We start from the raw sequence: 18,877 nt of genomic DNA, 5'->3' as shown, positions 1-18,877 counted from the left end.
CATCTAAATATCCAAGATACTTTAATAAAGGAAACTTTTTTTTAGTTTACTCTCTTAGAAATCATCAAACTTTCTGAATTTCTGTATTCCCCTAGTTTTCTAATAATATTTAAATATTCAAGATATTTTAACGAAAAAAACATTTTTTACTAACAGTTTGCCATTCTAGTTTACTCTCTTACTATTATTCAAACTTTTTAAAGGTTGCCCATAATTTGCAAATGTAATTGTTAAAACATTTGTTCTTTTGAAGTCCAAGGCCATTGCGAGTGTTTCAGATACTACAATAATAGATTAATTTACTTTTGACAAAGACTTACGTTACACAGCTGTAAAATAATGGCCAGTTTGGAAAGAAAATGGCATTCAGAATTTTATGCAGTGAATTACTGCTTTATGTTTACACAGGGTGGGGATGCTTCCTAACATGACTGGATAAATTGTAACATCTGTCAGCATATATTAATTCCAATAAATACAAAAAATGCATTGAAGGTAAACAGAAATCTCTAAAGAAATTAATAGTCTGCTTATTATCATTTTCTTAAAAAATTAATATTTGTATTAGTTTTCTTCAAAATTAATAATTAATATTAGTTTCATGAAACAGTATTTATTACAATTCCATTAAGTTTAACAGAGGCATTTCAATATCATGTGTCTGGTGTGGCCAAGAGGTTAGGATGCTCAACTTGGAATCTCAGGTTCATGGGTTCAAATTCTCATCACACCATATATGTAATGAGAATATTATAATGTGATAGTCAATCCCACTGTTCATTGTTGAAAGAGTAGCCCAAGAGTTGGTGGTGATGACTAGCTGTCTTCCCTCTAGTCTTACACTGCTAAATTAGGAATGGCTAGTGCAGATAGCTCTCATGTAGCTTTGCACGAAATTCAAACAAACAAAACAAAAAATTCAATATCGTACATAAATTGTGTATGTTTTTATTATTTATCACTATGTATTTGAATAACTTATGTGATTTCTACATTTTCCAACTTTAGAAAGACTAAAGTAATAGCTTAATGGTTTATTTAATAAATTTTTATCATATGTATGATAATCAGATATAAAATTATCAATTAATAAGTGTAAAAACTGCTGAGAGCCAGTAAACTCATCAGTAATTTTATGTACAAGATACTCCATCTGCAGGAAAAATGCAACTATTGGAACTATTTCCTTTATTACTTTTTCTTTTGAACAAAGATGCATTTTTTACATTATTTCTATCAGATGAAAGAAATGAATAAATTAAAGATCCAAGCTTATAATATTGCACCATAGGTTACAAGTTTATAAATTTAAAAATAATTTTTGGTAAAAATTTTAATCTCAAATTCTTCAGTAACATTAAAAGTTATGAATAAATCAATAAAAAAAGCACTCATAAAAACTGTGACCCCTGTTTTTACACTGTCAATTTGACAAATAAACTGATGCATATTTTTCAGGTGTATTTTGAAAGATTGATATTAAGAACCATTTTGGCCACTTTAATAAATCAAATGTTTGAGTTAAAATAATTAGATTATAATTGATATATGTTTGTTTGTTTTTGAATTAAGCACAAAGCTATACAATGGGCTATCTGTGCTCTGCCCACCACGGGTATCAAAACCCAGTTTTTCGTGTGTAAGTCCTCAGACATACCACTGTGCCACTGGAGAGCAGATTATAATTGAATTGATGGTATGCAATATTACATACATGGTCTTCAATACTATTGTAGCCCCTAAATTTACAAATTTTTTTAAATTTTACCTTCAGAAAGAAAATTTGTTTGAACTTGAAGATGTGATCGCTAAACTATGTTCCAGCAAATAATTTAATTTTTAGTAATATTTAACAAGATTTTGTTTTTAGTTTTATACCAACCTGATAAAAACAGTTGGTTTGAGTTTACAAACTGAAACTAATATTCTTACACAGTCAACAGAGTATACAAATAAAAACCTTCTTTTATAATAACACATACTTGATTATTTTACAACAAATAGTTTGCAACAATATTCCAATATTTGCAATAAACTATTAACTGTGGGACTAGTTTCATCGAGTTGTGGACTTAATCTGTCAATTAGAAAAGTTCTTAATGCTAAGACTTCTCATCACTTCCTTTGCAATTAGAATCTTGAATTACAATGTACTACCACTATATTACAATCGCTTAGTACATTATTATATGCACTTGATATGTCATCAGTTTTAAAGTACTTCGACATGTGTTTCTAGTCCCCTAGTAGATTCAAAATATTTAGAATTGAATTTATGACATATGTATATGAACTTATATGTAACTGATATTTAACCTTGGGGGAGAGGGGGGAAATTCCCAACCTGCTTTCAAAGATTATACAACTGAGTTTTTACACACACATTAAATGCCAGCATATTTCAAAGGATTTTATCAAATAAATTTATTTACAAAATAAAACAGAACTGATTGCATTATTAAATAATATTCTAACATGAATATAAACAATTATGCACTCAGTGAATATGAACACAAAAAGCCAAAGTTTTAGCTTCTTAGTACATTGTGTGAATGCTAAATGACAGTGATAAGTAATTTAAAGTATTACAATTTTTCACTTAAATTTCATCAAACAAGTTTGAATAATATGATGTTTCACTTGAAAATATATATAAAAAAATTAAATATGCTAAGACTACATATTTGCAGTGTAAAAAGTAATAAAAAGTGAAGACATCTTGAAAGACATGGGAGACTGTTAATGTCGTTAAGATATCCATATAAAAATGAAGTAAAATTGTAGCTCAAAGACAGTATTTTAATAAACTACAAAATAGCCAGTTGTGTAGCTTTATGTTTAACAACAAAGAAATGTTCTTACTTCAAATCATTTCGACTCTTAATAGAACATTTTCCACATCCCATTTTTTGCTGAATAATGCAAAGTACTTTGTTACCTCACTTCACTATCTCATAAAAACAGAATGTGTGTTTTTTGGTCACCTTATAATTGACTCTATGCAGTTCATAACACCAGAACCAAAATTATGTGGGCTACTGATACTTATAAAAATGTAACAAATAAAGTACATAATATCAGAATGTGTGTCACAACCAGAGCTACTACTAATTTTACCTTTTTATAATTAAGTCCTTCAGATATGTTCACATAAATTGTTTTAAACATTCATGCAGTGTCTGCATGCAGTCAATCACACCTGTACTAACTGGATAATGTAAGGTTGTAAACATGTGTTAATCCCCTTTTACACAGTAAAGGTTACATAATATAGCATTTGTTTTTAAGTCTCAAGCTAGCTTGTGTACATTTCTGTATGGACTTCTAGGAAGGTAGCCAAATCAGACAAATAACTTAGTAACCTGTAAATCTAATTTGGGATGGCTTAAAACTGTATGTAAACCACTGGTTAAGTATGTGACCTAAGGACTTGTGGGATACTTTACTAAGGCCAAAGTATAAAACTGGGATATTTAATATTTACATAGTTCTGTCCTTGTTTCATTCTCTTGCTTTTCCTCAATCCCCAGCATAAAAACAATCATCAAACATATTACAAACCAAACATCATTTTAGGAATGGTAATGACCCAAGCATCATTAAAGATTGTGTTTTTTTTCACTTGTTTCCTTCTGTTGTCCAGTTCATGTCAAATGTATTATTTTCTGAGCAATCCTTAACATGAATTATTTTGAAAATTCCTGGATTTTCTGTCAGACATCAGTGCACCTTAAAACCACACCGACATCATGTGGGGTGAGAGAGGTCCACCTAGAAGTAGGTTAAACTAATTATAAGTTTTCAAGTTAAACAAAGAGACTGAACAATGTACAAAAACAATGAAGAAATTTTTATTCAAACTCAAAAATGCAATAAAAAGAATGTAAGTACTAAACATAACATGACACTTTTACTTTATAAATTCCCTGGAGAACTTGCAAGGATGTTTTAATAAACTTTAGACAAAGTTAGAAGTTAAACTTTATGAGAGTTTAACTGTTCATAAAGAAAGGACTTAAAACTTCACTGAAATTCCAAATTCTATAATACTATTCTTAGGATATGTGTATCTCCTATATCACTACTGGCCAATATCAATACAACATGAGAGGTTGTGACTTCGAAATATCACCCAAGACACCATTAGAGGATACTACTGTTGACACTCCTGCATGACAGCATTATAGCCATACACCCATGTAAAGAACAATTGTTACCTCCAAAGAATTTCAGAGAAACAAAAGCAACTAGAACCAAATCACCTTAATGTTCTTGGCCAAGTGTTATTTGAAAACTGCATATACATAAAATAGCTGAATAACTTAGAATAATACTGTATTAAAATAAGAAAGTATGAATCCATGGTGTGTTTATACCCTAAAGTGGGCTGATAATTTGTATAATGATACACTAGAAAGAACATTATGTTACCTAATGACATAATGAATGAAGTAACATCAGAATTAGTGTTATGTATGCTAATAATATATACAGTGGTGTAACAAAGTAAATAGTAATACTACCAAAACTGTGAGCAAGTGAATAAAGTATGCAACATCAGAACCAGTACTATGCAAGCTACCATTATTTCTCTATTTACCTTTTACTGACTTACACACTGTTATTATTAACTTAAGCATAAAAGATGGGGAAAAAAAGATAAATGAACACTAAAATAAACAAAGTATATTAGGGAAAAGCTGCAGATTTCTGGATTAACTGAGATAGCACAATTCTATACAACATGCCCATAAGAGCATTAATCATGTTCAATACTGATGGGAACTAATTGGAAATTAAAGTATATATAAAGATTTTAAAAGTTGTATGTAAAACTAATCACAATCAGGGGTTAAACTAGGGCAGAATGGTTCTGCTCTTGAATAGTCAAGCCATTAGTGTTTCTGATCTTATGACTGAAATGTCAAAGTGGATCACAAAAGGAAGTTACACTTATTTCAAAATCCTAATTTAACCACTGATTACAATCAGTATGTTTTAAAGATGACCATATTATAATAAATATTTTTTGATTTTCAAGAACAATCCATCAAAAGCCAATAAATTAGATACAACTTAAAAATTACAAAGGATCATATGACTTCAATTATCAAATCTGAACAAATACAAAGGAAAATTCCAATCAGAATAATATCAATGAAAATATCTAGTCTATAAGTAAGTAGTCTTAAGTACAAAATGATTGCATGTTATGATTACAAAACTATTCTTTGTTTCCAAAACCTAAAATGTTATTTGTGTAATCTCTGAAACCTCCTAAATATATTTAATATGTTTGTTTTCATTAAGACTAAATGAGACACCAGTATATTAATACATTGCTTCTAGTTTTTCTGCAAATTATGAAATACAAGTCACTGGTTGATTAACATTAACATAATAAAATATAACTTTTCTGGCTTAGTTTTGAATTCAAATAAAGTAATTTAGCACAACAAAATCTGCTTTACATTAGATATTATGTAAACTATTAGATTTTTTTTTTTTTTTATACAGATTTGATTCAGACTTTCTGGGAGGAAAACAATTTTTTAAGTAGAAATTAAAATACAAAGTGATTGCATGTTATGAAAACCATTCTTTGTCACTAACACCTAAAATGTTATTTGTGTAATCTCTAAAACCTCCTAAATACATTTAAAATGTTTGCTTTCAGTAAGACTTTATATTATTTTCCATGCCATATAGAGGGTCTATCATTTGAACGACCTTATAATCATTATAAAAAAGAAAAATAGGAAATAAATGTAAATTATGTTTTTCCATGCTAGAATGACTACATATTATAACACTAAATTACAAATCTTTAGTCTAAGTAGGTTCAGTCTCATAATGTTATGTATTTATATATATATTTATTATTTTTTTATTATATTGACCTTCCAGTTGAGAATAGCTAACAAAACTTGCACTGATGCAGTGCACATGCATTCATGTTACTGTACCCAATAATACAAAAACTTTTAGTATTTACAAAGTTACCTTATCTAATATTTTGTAATATACGGTAACATTTAAATTATTATACATTATACATGTAAACAGATTATTACTATTTAGAAATAACTTATGAAAACTTATTGTTCTTAAAATATATAACAATAAATAAGGAAGTAAAGCAAAAATGATCTCTTCCAGGTACAACCTTTGAACTTGGTTGCTGCTGGACATAGGTTGCTAAGCTTTTTACAGTTTCACAAATAAATTTGTTTTAAAGTTTTACACACACACACACAGTTGAATAATAAAAAACCCACAAATAACTATACTGATACCATAGAATTCCACTATAATTTATTAAGCTTAGTAACTAAACTGTATTAAGGTTGAAAAAAAAATGAAACTTTGAGCAAGAAGAACGTGATAACCTTCTCACAGATTAAAATGGCTGAGAGAACCACTAGAAGAACATTTTAAGCTGTAAATTAGTTATTCATATGTCTTATATTGAAATAAATGTATATAAGGGATAATTCTAAAAAATGGAAAGAGGTAAACATGGTTGGTGCATTTGATTAAGTACACAAGCCATATCTTAGCAGAATAAAAAAGATACGAGGTTCTTATTTTATACTTTAGCTTGTCAATGTTGGTAATTTAAGTTCTTAATATGTATGAAACTACAGACTTAGTATTTTGACATCACAAGTATCTAATTTCAAATGGTGCTGCATTCAACATAGCACTGACTCACTGAAATCCATATTTAGGTGTGTTATTTTAATATTTACTTTAAATTAAAATCTACAGCTTGATTACAAACTTATTGACATAAATTCATAGAATAGTAGTTCAATAAAATTTTGAATGCAAGACAACAAATGCAATGATGTGACCTTTGGTCTGTCATGAAAGGGTTAAAATAGATTAAAAACATCAATATCCTCCACTAATTACTTCACACTTGCATAAGTAGAGGAGTAAAACAATTTCACCACAAAATTTAACTGATGCATTTTTCTCTTCAATTTGCTATTCAGTCTTGCAAAACTCTTTCCCATCAAGACCATTACTAGATTTATAAGTATGAATGATCAGTGCTTGTGTAATGTTTCAAATCTAATATATAATGAAAACACAATGTTTCACATTTACACAATTAAAAAATGTTTATTAAAGCTACTAACAGTTTCCACTTAATAATGACAGCTTTAGTAAACATTTTTAACAATGAAAATATAAAAACGTATTTTTATTTATTAGATTTTAAACATTATTTTGTGTTGATTATTTATACTTAGTTCTACATAGCTAAACTGTTATCCCAAATAAGTAATGTTTCAGTGTACACTCCATTTTTCTCACACATAAGGCACTTTTGTCTGGTACTTTGTTGAAAATATACTCTTAAAATTCAAGTGATGAGCTTGCTAAACTAGATGACTTAATAATCAAAGAACAATTTCATCTAATCTTATTGAACTTACTTTTATATCATTCAAATAATTTCCTACATATATTTAAAGAAAGTTCTAGTTAATAAGACATGCAACATTTAAAAGACAAAGTCCACACATACAAAACAATATAAATATAAAATATAAAAAACATAATCTACAACAATAGCGACATCTTTTTTCTAGGTGTTATAACAAAAAACTTATCAATCAAAAGGAACATGAAAATATGGGAACTTTAAGATGTCTACTAACCAAGTAAATCTGGCTGGCATTAAATCAACACAAGTGATCATTAGAAATGTTTTTCTCTATTGTTATATTCGATGGTGCAGTTGTGAAAGCTAAATGCATACATAAAAGCTCGAGTAAACTAATACTTACATACAAGCAACAAACTCACTTGTAAAGCTTACCTCCCGATTACTGCTTTGTACAGTTGATCAATCATTGATTGCTTTCATCAGCAAGATAACTCAATGATCTTCTTTATGCTCTATATACCCTAGAGGGGGTAAAACATATTACTAAATGATAATGGTTTTAAAAGCAAGCCAAGGTCGCTTTTACTCAATTCAATTAGCAAAACAACATTAAATTCATGAAGGGTAAAAAGAGAAATCAAATTTTCCGAGTATCCCCAATTATATTTAATCCTTAATGCAAAGTTACGTTTTTAAAGTCAAATCAAATTTCCTATCACACCAAATGCACGCACATATACAGAGGGGTGGGGTCAGTTTTTCTAAAACTTCTATTTATGTAGTTTAAAAAAAAAAGTTTACATATAGTTATAACACAGATTCTTGTGGTGTTTAATGTCTTCTATAGAGACTACATTCTTCTGATGAAATAACGTTTTATGGCTTTAAACAGTTGGAAGCAGTTGCTTCTGTTAACACTTTGTAATTCAATGCTACTATCAAGGTTTGTAGATAAGATTCTTTATAATAAGCAAAGAACAATATAGTTCACTTCTTTTAAAAAAACACATTAAAACAAGTCAAATGTATAAACACATCTGTTGACTTTACACTGGATGTTTGTGAGTTTTAGGTGAACAACGATGCAATTGTTTTAGCTACATTTCATGCAAAATTGCTTCCAGAATCAGGGATGCCAACCATTATGATTTGAACGTAATCATTACGATTTTGGTGTATACATTACGACTATATGCTCACACAGACAAATATTACAACTTGTTGTAACTCCCAAATTATTATATATTACATAGGTCTATACAATAAAGTGATAAATTGTTCCCCCAGGGCTTAAAAGGGGTGAAAAGAAAATTTCTAGTGAGATACAAATAAATTTTGATAATAGATAAAATACATAGTCCAAATGGCTACTTGCAATAATCATGTTTGTGCTTGAAATAATAAAAAATATTTGTATCTCCAACATCTACCAATAATTTGAGTGCAGTGCTTCTCCATACTGGGTATGTGGGGGAATCCATAGTTGTGTCATCAGTGCTTGTAAGCCAATCAGCGCTCACATGGATGGGTATTTCTCGTTTTCTAAGAGGGCATAGAAACACCAATGCAATCTTTCACAAGATGGAAAAAAAAGAAACCTCGTTCACCAGACTGTCTTGTTTTTGGCAAATCTAAAAGGACTAAAATTGTGAAAGGGCTCTGTCTACAATCATTATGCTCAGTCATTTGAAATAATTGGAATCTCTGCAGATTTAATCTTGTGGCACTTATTTTGAAAAAAAAAAAACTTCTGGGAAGGGGATGCCTCCATGATCCCCATACCATTAGCATGTTTTGCACAATGCGTACTGGCTCTCGATAATACAAATCAGGACGACTCCTTTTCATACATTCTGCATATGGACTTGAAATGGGAAGCTGCTATTTGTGATGATGTAGAAAATTATGGGCACTTTTCTTATAAACACAAACATCACAAGCAAACAGTTTATTTCGGATTAACATGTTAGAAGTACCTTGAGAAGAGGATGAATGTTAAACACATTACAGAGGAGAATGTATTTCTGTCAACTAGTGTCAGTAGCACACATATATATATGCAGACAGTTCTTTTTGAGGTACAAAACTTTTCTTGATAATCATTACAATTTCCTGTATTACAAACTAAAGTGACATCAGCAAGTAGCTAAAACTTAGTTTGCAAGTTAAATTGCAAGAACAGTTAAATTAATATTTAACAACAAAATTTCTTAAGATTACTAAATTACTACTCATCTGACAAATATACATTTCCTGTATTTAGTTGTCTGTAACTAGACTGTGAGATGTCAAAATGTATGTCAAATTGAAATTTATTTAATTATGGTTCATATACTCTTCAAAAAAACGCAAAAGGCAAAATATGAGACAAATTGTTAACAAGTTTATTCGGGGTAGTTCTGTATGACATGTGTGAAACTTTGCACATTCACTGCTGAACATCCAAAGTCTGCAAAGGCGAAGTCCACGCTCACTAGGTGAAGTTTAACGTCACTCAACGTCAATAACGAGTATGCCCCCCGTGAGCATCAATAACTGCTTGGCATCTCCTGCCCATGGAAGCGATGAGATGACGAATCACATTCTGTGGAATGACTGTCCACTCAGCCTGCAAAGCTGCTGCAAGCTGAGGTAGAGTCTGAGGTTGTCGCTGTCACAGATGTCGGTCCAACTCGTCCCAAAGATGTTCGATGGGGTTTAAATCTGGTGATCTGGAGGGCCAGGGAAGAACATTGATGTTGTGGTGTCTCAAGAAGACAGTGATGAGTCAGGCTGTGTGAGGACGGGCATTGTCATGTTGAAAAACGTCGTTGACGTTCACTATGATGGGTTGCACATGGGGCCTAAGAATCTCGTAGACGGTTGCGTACGGTCTGATTGGAAATCCTACACAGCCCTGGTATGGTTGAACAATTTCTTAATGTGGTAACAGTTTTATGTAAAAGATACAAAACACGGTTTTAAAACAAAGTTTTCAAAATTACCCAGACACAAGTATATTTTGAAATGAAAAAATATTATCTAACATTTGTAAAGAAACTGGACAAATTAACTTAGAAATACTTATGTTTGTAGACAGATACTTCTGAATAAAGAAAAAAAGTAATAAATGTAATATGGAACCTGCATACTGAACCAATGTATTTTTATTCTTCACATAAATATTACTTTGCACTCAGACTAGTCAGAACCTGAATTAGACTGATGTATTCAATTCACAGAAATACCTTTAAGAGAAATACTTTTGTAATACATCCTAGTTAATATGAAGATTACATACAGGAAATTTGCAACATGAGTTTGGTCCAATGGACTGATTCCTTTCACATCTGGTTATACTGAAGATACAACTAGTGGGAAATAAGGAATAAAATAAAATAAATATAATTATTTAAAGAACAAGTTTTAACATATAATTTAACTGTTTCCCCTTTCAACAAAATGAAGCTAGATTGCAATTTGTAGACATAATTCATAAAAAATATGTTAACTAGTTTGTTAAAGAATTAGCTAAGATATTTTGATAACTATGTCTACACAATTTCATTCAAACATTTTTACTTTCTTGCCATAATGGCAAATTTTTTTATTCTAATAACATATAAAAATAATTTGATACATTTTCAGTTCCAAGTTGTCTACTGACATAAGTATATATGATTCTATAGTCTTAATTTACACACACACACACACACACAAGCTATCTGCTATTCCAGTTTCCAGCTGTATACTAACAATATTAAATTTATGACACCACACTGCATTGAGTGACATTTAAATAAACACCGAAAACCATCTTCTCCTTCAGACTTCTGTTGTCTAACAATAAGACTGTGACATGTATGTCATACATTTTTAATCCCTTCTTTGCAGGTTGGTTGGTTGGTTGATTTAGTTAGTGTTTCATGGCACACAGTAGCTAGGCTATCTGTGCCAAATGTCCGTTAAAAAGTTAAAAGTAAATTTAGCAAAATTCATAAAAGGAAATTAAGGTAAAACAAAACGAAGTTAAAAAAAAACATAAATAGCATTAAACCAACGTTTACATCTAGTATACATAGTTAAGAGAAACACTACATTAATTCAAGTTGTAAAGGGGTTTCTGTAGTGTAACTGTAATAATCATAACTCACCAGGAAGACTAATAGGTAAGTACAAAAACCACCGTCAGACACCTGAAGTTAGCCTTTCCAGTTCTGGTTTCGAGTTATTTAATGTTACGGCCAGTTTCTAATTTCAAATCAAACTAGATGAACTATGATTTTTAAAAGGGAGCAACATTAAAAATGCGTAATATATAAATTAAAAAACTTAAATTGCATTAAAAAGATCAATGGCCTTTAAAAAACTAAAAACATTAACAAGGTGGACAGTGTCACCATCACCAATAACACTGTCTAACATCATGAATAAACCTTGGGACAAAACATGTTTAAAATGGTGCTGTCGTTGAGAGTTATAACAATGGCAAGACAGTAAAATGTGGCTTATTGTGAATTGAGTGTTACACAAACTACACATTGGTGCATCAGTCCCAGATAAAAGTAAACAATGAGTTAAAAAACTGTGACCAATGCATAGTCTAGTTAGAACAACTTCCTCTTTCCAATCCTTATGGAAGCAAGACAGTCAAAGTTCAATATAGGGTTTTATTTGGAAAAGCTCGTTTTCACATTGCTCACTCCAAGTCAACTGCCAACTGTCATGCAGCCGAGCCTTAAATACAAGACCATAGTCCACATATGGAACAGCCACAGCTGTGATACTGCCAGAGCAGAAAGACTTAGCTGTGGTGAAGACGAGCTCCCACAAATACCAATGTGGTTCGGTATCCAGAAAAACTGGATAGAAGTAGGTGTTAAAGAGACATGGGCCAGTCGGTTTTTAATATCAGCAAGAACAGGGTGTGAACCAATGTGAAGCGATTCCAGGGCCAGTAGAGAATTAAGAGAGTCAGTATAAATAGTGCACTTCGAGTACTGCTTGGCCTTTATGTGATCCAGGGCAAGAGAAATGGCATACAATTCAGCAGTGAACACAGAAGTTGTAGAGGGGATTCTGCACACAACCACCAAACCACAACACACCATGGCAGAGCTCACAGAGTCACCTGATTTCAAATCATCTAAATAAATAGGAATGGAGGATGGTTTGAAAGATGTTCAGCAAATAGCAGACAGTACTTTCAGTCAGGAGTGTCTATTTTTCTCAGATGACCTAAAGAAAGATCACAACTGAGAACTGTAAAAAGCCATGATGGGATGGGCCGACCAGTGGATACAGCAATGTTATCCAAGGACAGACCCAATTCATCCGACTGCGCGTGGATACGAAGGCCAAAATGAGCAATGGCAGACCGTCTGGTCTGAAAAAGCATGGCACATTGAGGAAGGAAAACACAACCCCAGGTGGGATGCGTTGGTAAGGAACGAAGTATTGAAGCATATAGTAAAGACAGTTGCAAATGGCGGACGTGCAAAGAAGGTTCATGTGATACTATATACAAGCTCTAAATTGGGGAAGAGCAGAAAGCCCTAGTGCAGAGCTGAAGTCCTTGGTGATGAATAGAGTCTATCATCTTTAAGGCCAATGGTCTGGCAGAACCATAGACAAGTGATCCATAGTCTAGTTTCAATTGAATAAAAGCACGATATATCTTTAGCAAAGAATGTCGATCCGCTCTCCAAGTGGTGGAATAGAGGACACGTAGAATGTTCAGTGCTCTTGTACATTTGCCCCATAGCTGCTTCATATGTGGTATAAAGGTAAGCTTACAATCAAAGATAAGACCCAAGAACTTAGTTTCAGAGACTACAGGCAGCATAACTTCACTGATACGGAGATCAGGATCAGGGTGAATACCCCGTTGGCAGCAAAGGTGCATGCAAACAGTTTTAGAGAGAGAGAGAGATGGTAAAGCCGTTTGCTGTTGTCCACTTCAGTAAAGAATTGAGGGCAGTCCGTAGCTGCCGCTCAATATACCTCATGTTCAACGACTGACATGAGATGTGAAAGTCGTCAACATAGAGCCCGTTTGTAACAGTGAGAGGTAGTTGTTCAGTGATGGCATTAATTTTTATACTGAAAAGTGTAATACTCAGAACACAGCCTTGAGGTACTCCAAGTTCCTGTAGAAAAGAACGGGAAAGTGTCAAACCCACACGAACTCGAAATCACCTGTCCATTAAAACATTTTTAATAAAAATGGGCAAATGGCCACGTAACCCATATATATAAAGGCCTCACAAAATGCCATAATGTATCAAAAGCCTTTTCAATGTCAAAGAATATTGATACAAGATGGCATTTGAGAAAGGCTTCTCTGATTGATGTTTCAAGTTGAATCAGGTGGAATCCATGATGGAGCGCTTTTGTCGAAACCCACACTGGGTGGGCGAGAGGAGGTTGATTCCAGGAACCAAACAAGATAAGCATTAACCATCCTCTCTAAGGGCTTACAGAGACAGCTTATCAAAGCAATTGGATGGCAGTTTGAAGGAATCTTGGGATTCTTCCCAGGCTTGGAGAAAGGTAGGACAATAGCCTGGCACCAGGCATCAGGAAAACATTCTCCTGCCAGATCTGGTTAAAAAAAATCAGAAGTATAGCAAGAGAAGCAGGAGATAGATGACACAGCATCTCATAGTGTATATCATCAGGTCCAACCTGCTAGACCGATGAAGGGCCAGTTTGAGTTCCACAAGTGTAAAGAGACAATTATAGTCACAGAGACAATCAGCTCAAATGGAAAGAGGTGATTGCTTTGCCCGAGTCTTGATGGCTAAGACAGTGGAAGAAGAAGCAGAAGTGCTTGATACCCAGCAAAAGCTTTCACCTAGAGTATTGGCAATGTTCTGGGTTTCAGCCACTTTCTGGTCATCAGAGAGCAAGATCGAGAGGGGACACAGTTATATTGCCCACTGACCTTTCAAATATTGTTCAATATGACTTTAGAATTGGTGGTAAAAGATATGCTGTTTGTGAACTTAATCCAAAATTCTTTCTAGCTTTGATGTCTTACCCATTGAGCACATGCATGGGCCCGCGAGAAAGCAATGAGGTTCGAGAGTGTGGAATATCTATGGAAAGTATCCTAGGCTCATTTTTGAGCCTTCCATGCCATATGGCAAGCAGGATTACACCATGGACAGGATATAGTGGAAAATATGTTGAGGTTTTAGAAATACACTGAGCAGCTGCTAGTATAATAGTCAGTTACTGCTACTACACAGTCGTCTATTGATGGCTTGCAGACGATAGCAGGATCAAGTTCTGCAAGAGCAGTGAAAGAGGGCATCGTCAATTATTGTCAATCCTCCATGAAGAATGGGAAAATAATGAAGGGGAGCAAATTGAGAGATCAATACCAGTAAAGGACTGACTAGGCACATGGAAATAAGTAGAAGAACCAGTATTGAAAAGAGAAAGGTTGTGATCAGAGAGCATACGCTCTACAGAGCAACCCCTCCCACCAATATCAGCACTTTCCCAGAGGGGATGATATCCATTAAAGTCTTCCAGGATGAAAAAGGGAGATGGCAACTGATCAATAAGAGCATCAAGGTCTGATTGATCATATGTCTCTCCATGGTGACAGGTAGAGAGAACAAACAGTGACGGTATGACCCAAGGACACACAGATGGCTACTGTTCAAGCATCCATGTCATTTTCACAAGTTTTTAAAAGATATATAAAGTATATTTAATGTATATAAACACACAAAATAAAGAAATATGAAAGTAATATTTGCCAATTCATTCATTAAAATCTTATTTCAATATATCACTGGTTAAAACATACATTTTATGCTGGCAATGCCAAAGTTTGTCATACAGAATAGCGAGCTCCTCCCATCGAAAGTAGAGATTAAATAATTTTGAAACTGATTGCTTTGATATAATTGATGCAAATAATTCTTCCCCATTATGAATCCAACATTTGAAAATATGTTAAAGATTTATAACTTGTCAAAACTACAATAAAGTTAATATATTAAATAATACATTGTATCATTTTCTAGAAATAATACATCTACATGGATTTGTTCTTGATTTAGTAGGACAATTTGTGTTGTATTACGTGAATGACTATTAGAAATATAATTTAGCACTTACAAGTTGCAAGTCACGTGATATGCAAGAATTACTGCGATTACTCAACATAATTGGATATTTAATCATTTAAAGATTTGTTTGTATGTTCAGAAGTAAACTTTTGTATTCAAACACAATTATTCTTTATGTCTGAATACAAAGGATTATGGTTTTCATGGGAAACCTAATCACATTCGATTATCAGAGTAATAATCATATTTCTCTAGATCAGAATTGCTTTATTCAAAAAATAGTCATTTTTCAAACAGTTTATGTTTAGCACAACTTTGAACATAAAAAAGCTAGCTTACATTGTGAGAAAGCAAAAAATAAAGTTCTATCTCTTTCCAATTGACAATGCAAGAAGTTGGTGTTTATTTGAGTGCTTTCATGGTAAAGACTGACAGTTCATAAACCTGAATCAACTCTCTTTTGTGCAAAGACTAAGTCAAAGACAGAGAAAATTCATGTACTTCTCTGTAATACAGTATTTGATGGATCTGCTAAGTTTAGTAGTTCCTGCAAAAAACTCAGAAAAATCAGAACAATCCGAGAATACCACAATGTCAATATGTATGACACTACACCATCTTACTAAATAAGCACTTTTTCTTGATCATCATTCTATAATTATTTACTCGGCATCTAGTAGCCATAAAGTGTTAGGATGAAGGTAAGACCTTTAAGGGATGATAAAGGAACACTTGTATCCCATGATTATGGGATGGCTAGGTTCTTAACTTTTGCTTTTTCTTCAGTTTTTACTGATGAACATTTAAGCAGTATTCCTAATCTTGAACAGTTGATAGATGAAAACAAGATCAAACAAGATGAGCATATAAGTTGTGAGCTTGTTACAAAAAAAATTGGGAAATTTAAAAGACAATAAGGCTTTGGGGTCAGATAATATTTTCACAAAGGTTTTGAAGAAGGTTTAGGATTGGTTATGTGAGCCACCTGCTACTATATTTTGTAAGTACTTGAACAATAGGTGGGTCCCAAAGGATTGGAAGTTAGCTAATGTTATTCCTCTTTTCAACGAATGCAATAAAAATGATCCGAGTAATTATATATCTATTAATCCTACAACACTTACGAAAAAAAGCTTTAGACGTTTAATGAAAGATGCTGCTTCCTATAATATTCCTGCTGTTTAAGGGATTAAGTAGTAAGTGGATATTTGGCTGATTATCAGTAAACATTACATGCTTTCATATGTAAAATATCAGATTTTTCTTATTTCTTTATTATTATTAAGTCTTAAGCTTTGTTAAGTAATGTTTTTCTCATGCCTTATTTTCTTTTAACATATTTCTTAACCAACATGTAAAGTTTTTAATGCCCATATTAGTGATCTTTACTATATTTACACACATTTACTTCAAGTAGATTTATTGTCATTATGAATTTTATATATACAGTTGCAAGGCAAGTACGAGGTGAATGACTACCCTATTGTTAAAAAGTAATTAGTAATTTTACTAACAGTAAAAAGTAAAACCATTTCTATAGGATTTTAAAGAGATGTAAACAATTCACAAATTGTTTCTTCTAGCACTGTCTTATCTTTATGAAGCATACATGTAATTGTACTACTTTATGAAAATAATTGTAAACTTCTCTACATTCTATCTTTTAAGATAGACTTTTATGTATCAGAAAATTTTCAAATCTCACATGTGAACACTTTATGACATCTAGATAGTGATATAGTGAATCTCGTAACATTATAGATTCATTTATTTATTATTTTCAGTATACTGACTTTTTAACCACGTCTGAGTAAACAATAAAGTTACAATGATGCAAAACATTTGTTCTCATGTAACCATATCCAATAATATAAAATTAACCTTTAGTCTTAAGAAAGTGTTTTAGTGGATTAGTATTTTGTAAAATACATTCACATTTCAATTACTATACGTTATATAGGTATATAGATTATTAGCATTTACAAACAAGCTCTTACATTTATTTTTCTTAAAACACAGCACAGTAAACAAAGAAGTGAAGCAAATAATTATCTCTTTTAGTTATGACCTTTGTTCTTTGTTGCTGCTTGTCATAACTTGCTAAGTTTTAAGTAATTTTAATATGGAAAATGTGAAACATTTTTTTTTTTATTTTATGAAAACGATTCTGAAACTTATTTTTCTTAAAATATAGAACAGTAAATAAAGAAGTAAGCAAAAAATTATCTATAGACAACCTCTATACTCATTTGCTGCTTGTCATAAATTGCTAAGCCTTATCAAATTTTGCATGTGGAAGATTTGAAATGAACTTTTTTAATGTTTTATATATACATTTCAAATAACCAAAACTCATAAATTACTATACGATACCATAGAAGTCCACTATAATTTATAAAGCTTAGTAATTAAGTAGTATTTGGGTTTAAAAAAAATGAAATTTCGAGCAGCCTAAAGACTCACCTTACCAGCAAAAAGATTTGTATAAAAAAAGTAGATGATGTTGTAATAGTTCAACATGGTTGAGAAAGTTTCTAGGGAAATATTCCAAGCTTTTGATTGGATATTTACATGCCATAGACAGAAATAATTTTATATAATGGAGTGTTTCCAAAATGAAAAGAGATGAGCTAGGTCGCTTCATTTTATTCACTACATGAGTGATATCTCAGCAAACAGAAAAAAAATAGGAGGTTCTTATTTGATATTATAGATTTGTCAGTATTAGTAATTTGAGTTCCTAATTTGTTAGAAACTAAAGACTTTATATTTTGACATCATAAACATCTAATTTGAATCAATGCTGTATTAAACATACCACATGACACTCAAAAATTGATATTTATTTTTAAATTAAGAAATTAAATAATGGATTGTACTAAAATCTGAATTATAATCTATAGTTTGACACCAAACTTACTAACATAATTTCATAAAATAGCAGTTCAATAAAATTTTGAATGCGAGTCAACAAATGCAATGACATAGCCTTTGACCCATGTGGAAAGGGTTAAGCCATCCAAGCAGTGTGCTGTTGCTTGTGGTAAGGCAAATAGAATATTAGGTTGTATCTACAGAAATAATAAATTCAAGTCTTAAAGAGGTTATACTTTCATTGTATACATCACAGGTTAAAATACATTTGGATTACTGTGTTCAGTCTTAAGTTCCTTACCTTAGGAAGGGCATTGAATTGTTGGAAAGAGTTAAGAGAAGGACTACTAGAATGGTGCCTGGGATGGAGAGATTGTCATAGTAGCCAAGGTTAAGATTTGTAAAATAGTTTTCTCTTAAATAAAAAAAAGTTAGAGGGGATCTGATTGAGGGTGTTTAAGATTGTTAAAGGAATGGATAGTGTTGATGGATTATTTTTGATTTACACTTAATAAAGACAATGGTAGAACTAGAG

At 31.9% G+C, this 18,877-nt stretch overlaps 1 long non-coding RNA gene across 37 annotated transcripts in view; it reads right to left on the bottom strand.

Moving 5' to 3' along the window:
• Positions 1 to 2,409: 2,409 nt before the first annotated feature.
• The window catches only part of LOC143236080 (uncharacterized), a 28,958-nt gene continuing 12,490 nt past the window's right edge, over positions 2,410 to 18,877 (bottom strand). For 12 of the 37 annotated variants that reach the window (XR_013019443.1, XR_013019445.1, XR_013019444.1 and 9 more), the window contains 2 exons: positions 7,835 to 10,752; positions 2,410 to 3,771 (listed from right to left, as the gene is read on the bottom strand). This is a non-coding gene — a long non-coding RNA (uncharacterized LOC143236080). Of the gene's footprint in view, positions 3,772 to 7,821; positions 10,753 to 18,877 lie in introns of all 37 variants that reach the window. The other 25 variants (XR_013019452.1, XR_013019457.1, XR_013019442.1 and 22 more) reach the window with 11 other exon arrangements.

Source organism: Tachypleus tridentatus, chromosome 13 (genome assembly GCF_004210375.1).
Source record: "Tachypleus tridentatus isolate NWPU-2018 chromosome 13, ASM421037v1, whole genome shotgun sequence".
NCBI classification, from domain to species: Eukaryota; Metazoa; Arthropoda; class Merostomata; order Xiphosura; family Limulidae; genus Tachypleus; species Tachypleus tridentatus.
Note: the sequence above shows the minus strand (reverse complement) of the source record. Positions and strands in the feature narration are given on the sequence as shown.